The following is a 5,979-nucleotide window of genomic DNA, read 5'->3' on the forward strand; positions in this document are numbered from 1 at the left end:
CTAGCCATTGTATCTTCCTCATCTTCATCAATACATGCTCTATTCATAAGGGTCTCCATTTCTTTGTAGTATTCTTCAACACTTTTGGATCCCTATTGTAAAGTATAGAGTTTTTTCTTGAGTACTCGAGAATAGTTCTTAGGAATGTACCTTTTTCTCATTAATGTCTTCAATTCCTCCCACGTTTCAATTGGTTCTTCATAATTTCTCCTCCACTCTGATTTCAAAGATGTCCACCATATAATGGCTTAATCACAAAATTCAGCCACAGCAAGCTTCAACTTTCTTTCTTCACTGAAATTGTTGCAATCGAAGACATGCTCAATTTTGCTCTCATATTGCAAATATTCCTCTAGATCAGATCTCCCATAGAAAGTTGGAATTTTTAGCTATAATCCCCCGACTCCTCTTTCTTTTTCTCTCTCATACTGGTTGTAACGACCCTAAATTTCCACATACTCAGAGTCGCTACTAACGTCTCATGCTCATCTATAATGCGAAAATATAACTCTTATATGAACATAATTGATAACGTAAACTTCAAAAAAACATTTAAAACAACTTCTTCTCTGGAAAACACGGCCATGGTCTTACGTGTTTAAATATGAATAATGAGATTTAGAGAAAACAAAAACAAATACAAAATAATTTAAAACAATGAAATGCAAAACAACCTATTCTAACTTAAGACTAGAAATTTAAATATGAATTTACCCTATGCACGTGCCACAGTCTCTGCTCGCGATGCCGCCGTCCTCCGTACAAGTGCGCCTTGCCTTTACCTGAAAAATGATGTGGCACACGGCCTGAGTATTTCAAAGAATACTCAGTAAGTGACCCCACTATAGGGGCCATGCTAATGCAAACACATGCAATCATGATTTAGGGACCTATCTCTAATCATCTTAGGGGTGGCCTCCAGTCTCGGACAAATTGGATGTGTAGTACTTCCCTACACACGACTCACACGTGCGAGTGTGAGTCCCCAGGGCACTCGCACACCCCCTGGACCCTCTGGTCAAGCTAATCTGTAGCGACGTCCGGAGGTCAGCGGAACCCCATAGTGTCATGCGCCTCATGAACACCCTCAATGTGTGCTTTCGCACCTGTGCGCATTCGCGCTCATCATAAGGTGCGCGTCCGCACTCATCATCTCTAGGGGAAGTAGCCCTATGCTTATGAACATACAAAATGCATGAGGTCCCTCTAAATCCATCGTAATGTCTCTTCTGACACAATCCTCTAGTCTTATCTCTTTGTTACCCTAGGTAATGCATATCGTGGATATTTATATTAATATCATTTTCATGCTCTTAGGGTTGTGTTCTACGTCGATCTAACGACATGATGCAATATGGCACTCATCATTATCTAGCATGCTCAATATGGAAAACATCATCATATTAAGGTAAAAATCATGCAATCATCATGCTCATCATAATGCCACAACGTGCGTCAAACATATTAAGCGTCACTCAACAAAATATGTATAAACCGGCACATATCATCAAGCATCATACAATTTATTTAGCCCGTCCTATAGTAAGGCCACTTACTTGGTTGGCCTCGGCCGAAGTACTCCCTAAATAGCTAAACGTAAGCTCCCGTTCCGTGAGAGCTGCTTCCTACTTCGCTGGGGTTTGTTTCCTATCACACCGTTCACCACTTTCCGTTCGTATTTCACAATTAATTTACCTATAATTTACTAAATGTGAAATACGGCTCTAAAACGGCCTCAGATACCTTAATCGGGGCCGAAAACAGATTCGGGAGGGTCGAAACAGTGGAAACCGGGCTGAAAACAGGTGAGCCGAGCCGAACAGCCGCTGGAGCCGCCGGAGCGTCACCAGAGGGAGCGTCACCGGAGGGAGCCCGAGCCGTTTGCGCCGAGCCGAGCCGAGGACTGCCGCGCTGCTGTGTGACACGTGGCAGCCGTAGAGAAAGCCACGTCGGCGGTAGTGTCGGGTCGAAGCGCGGGTCGCAGTCCGGTTCGGGTCGTGGTTCGGGTCGCGGCTGTGGAAGGCTACTAGGCCAAGGCTAAACTTTGGGCCTCAGCTTACTGGGCTAGGCCCCAAGTGTTTGGTTTGCAGGCCGGCTCAATTGGACCGTGGGTCTAGTCTGGGTTGGTTCAACTGAACCGTAGCTTCTGGGCCGGTTTGAGGTTTAGGCCGCTGTAGTTGGGCTAGGCCGAAGGCAGAGGCCAAGGGAGGAACGGGCTGGCTCTCCCGGGTTCTGGGTTCGGGTTGACCCGGATCCGTGGATCTCGTCTTCCTTACCCGACTTTGGCCGATTTTTCGGCGAGCTTTCTCTCTCCTTCCCGCGGCGTTCCCGTTGCCGATTTCGGTCTTCTTCCTTCTCTTTTCCTCTTTGTTCGTCGTTCTTCTTTTCTTTTTAGGAGTTTTGCAGCCTAAAAGCTTCTAAAAGCCATAGATCTAAGAATCGATTAAGAAACCTAACTTTCCGACCTCGGTAACCGACGACGACGCTTACGAAATAACCCAAAACGCACCCTGAGTTATTGTGCTTTCGTTAGGGATCTCTCTTACGGTAGTAACAGGTCGTTTGGTGTCAGTTTAAGGGTGGTTTGAAGGCACGTCGGAGAAACTGGACACTCGCCGACGTTTGTCCGAAATCTCTCTCTCTCTCTCTAAATTTTCTCTCTTTTCTCCCTTCGCAGGTGTTCTGAAGATGCTAGGCTGAGGGTGGGCTTGCTGTGGCCGTCGTTTCGCGTGGGTTCCGCGAAACTCGGCGGTCACCAAAAAACTCGCGGGTTTTCCGGCGACTAGGTTTTTTTTTTTTTTTTCGTTTTCTCGTTTTCATTTATTTATTATATATATATATTTTTTTTTTCTTTCTTTCTTTACCGGGTCGTTACATTATCTACCCCTAAAAAGAACTTTCGTCCTCGAAAGTCTCAAACTCTTGTACCAACTCGAGGTATTTCTCTCTTATCTCGTCCTCACACTCCCACGTGGCTTCCTCACTGTGGTGATTCTGCCACAGTACCTTAACGAACGCAATACTTCTGTTGCGTAAGGTTTTTACCTCTCTAGCTAAGATTCTTACTGGTTTTTCCTCGTAGCTCAGATCTTCATTGAGTTGGAGTGGTTCGTAGTCTATTACGTGGATATGATCCATAATGTACTTCCTCAGCATCGACACATGAAATACATCATGTACTCCTGAGAGGGCTGGAGGTAAGGCTAACTTATACGCTACCGGACCAACTCGCTCTAAGATCTCGAATGGTCCAATGAATTTAGGACTTAACTTGCCCTTACGTTCGAATCTCAAGACACCTTTCATTGGTGCCACCTTGAGGGATATTGGGTCCCTTGTCTCAAACTCCAGGCTTCTTCGCCTTACATCGGCGTAGCTTTTTCTATCTACTTTGAGCGATACGCATCCTTGCTCGAATTTTCTAGACAGCCTCATTGGCGAGTCGAACAAGATCGGGTCTTACTAACTCTCTCTCGCCTACTTCGTCCCAACATAGTGGGGACCTACACCGTTTTTCATATCAGGCCTCAAACGGTGCCATTCCAATAGTTGCTTGGAAGCTGTTATTATACGAGAATTCCATCCAGTGGAGTTTGGAATCCTAACTTCCCTTAAAATCTAGTATGCAAGCGCGTAGCATGTCCTCTAGAATTTGGTTTAAACGCTCCGTTTGTCTATCTGTTTAGGGGTTAAAGGCAGTACTAAAGTCGAGGCAAGTACCCAGCACTTTTTAAAGTCCGCGCCAAAATGCTACCGTAAAGCGTGAATCCCGATTCGACACTAGGACTCCATGTAGTCTTACTATTTCTTTCACATACAATTGTGCCCATTTGTCAACTGTATATGTAGCTTTTCCAGGTAGGAAGTGTGTCGATTTGGTCAACCTATCGACAACTACCCAGATCACTGTATATGCTTTGTGCGTTTTGGGTAATCTTACTATGAAATCCATTGCTATGTTTTCCCACTTCCACTCTGGTATGCTTAAGGGCTACAACAACCCCACTGCCGTTTGTTTAGGAACTTTCACTTGTTGACAAACTAAGCACTCGCTCACAAACTCGGCCATGTCCCTCTTCATGCTCTTCTATCAGAAATGTTGTTTAAAATCTTGGTACATTTTTGTACCTCCTGGGTGCATGGCAAATGATGAGTTGTGAGTTTCGTTAGTATTTCTTTCCTTAGCTAGACTCTCAGCTAGTTGGCTTAAGACTTTCTATACGTTTGGATCCTCTCGTTGAGAGGTAACCATTCTTTGCCTAAGTGTAGGTTGCACTGTAAGTCAGGCCAGTTGTGCCATGACTCTCTCGGTCGCTACAACTATGTTGGCTCACTCGAATTTTCTTTGTACCCCTACTTCCCTCGTAATGAGGGCCGAAGAGTGGGCCGCCTTTCTACTCAATGCGTCTGCGACCACATTTGCTTTTCTAGGGTGGTACTGGATATCTACATCGTAGTCCTTCACCAATTCTAACAACCTTTTTTTTGTCTCATATTTAACTCTTTCTGGGTGAAGAAATATTTAAAATCTTGTTGTCGGTTAAACTTTGAATTTTCTCTCCATATAGGTAGTGTCACCAAATTTTCAGCGCGAACACTACAGCGGCCAACTCCAGGTCATGGGTAGGGTAATTATCTTCGTATTCTTTTAGTTGACGGGACGCGTATGCAACAACTTTAACGTGTTGCATCAACACACATCCTAGTCCATTCTTTAAAGACGTCACTATAGATTACGTACTCTTCTGAGATCTCGAGTACTGTGAGTACCGAGACGGTTACCAATCTCTCTTTTAGGTTTTGGAAGCTTGCCTCACAAGCGTCATTTCATATAAATGGTACCCCTTTTCTCGTTAGCTGTGTCAAAGGCGAGGCTATTCTAGCGAAGTGCTACACGAACCTTCGATAGTATCTCGCTAGTCCCAAGAAACTCTATACTGGTGTTACCGAAGTTGGGCGTTCCTACTTTGTGACCGCTTTGATCTTAGTAGGATCTACGGATACTCCATCCTTTGTCGCCACGTATCCTAGGAAAAAGACTTATCATAACCAAAATTCACACTGTGAGAACTTGGCATACAACTTGTTCTTTTTAGGGTGGCAAGGACATTTTAGAGGTGTTCCTGGTGTACCAAGTTTGTTTTTTAGTATACTAGGATGTCATCAATGAGCACGATCACAAAAGTATCTAGACAGTCCTTGAACACTCGATTCATTAACTCCATTCACAAAACTGGAGCATTGGTGAGGCCAAATGACACCCCCACGAACTTGTAGGGATCATACCTTGTCCTGAATGCTGTCTTTGGTACGTCTTTTTCTTTACTCTTTATTTAATGGTAACCTAATCGCAGATCTATCTTAGAAAATATCGTTGCCTCTCTACGTTGATCGAATAAGTCTTCTATTTTAGGCAGAGGGTATTTGTTCTTTATGGTTCTCTTATTTAGCTCTCTGTAATCGATGCACAGACGCATCGATCCATCTTTCTTCTTAACAAACAACACTGGCGCACCCCAGGGGGACACGCTAGGTCGAATGAATCCTTTATCTAGTAAGTCTTGCAGTTGCGCCTTGAGTTCCTTCAACTCTGTTGGCGCCATGCGATAGGGTGCTTTGGAAATAGGCCTAGTTCCCGGCTCGAGTTCGATGATGAAGTCGACCGCTCGAGAAGGGGGTATTCCAGGTAGGTCATCCGGATACACATTTGGGAACTCGTTTACGCTCGACACGATTTCTAGGGTCTTTTCTTTTCCTCTTATGTCTACGGCACATGCTAATATAGTCCAATCGTCTTGTTGGACTAGTCTCTTTGCTTTCATCATCGAGACTACCTTTGAGGTAGTCTCGGTACTTGTGCCTTTAAATTTAAAGCTAGGTCACATAAGTGGTGAGAATCTCTCTTTTTTTTTTTTTTTTTTTTTTTTTTTTTTTTTTTTTGTGACGGTCTATACTAGAATGGTTTGCAGCTAGTCAATC

This window comes from Cucurbita moschata, unplaced genomic scaffold, assembly GCF_002738365.1.
Source record: "Cucurbita moschata cultivar Rifu unplaced genomic scaffold, Cmos_1.0 Cmo_Scf00075, whole genome shotgun sequence".
Lineage (NCBI taxonomy): Eukaryota > Viridiplantae > Streptophyta > Magnoliopsida > Cucurbitales > Cucurbitaceae > Cucurbita > Cucurbita moschata.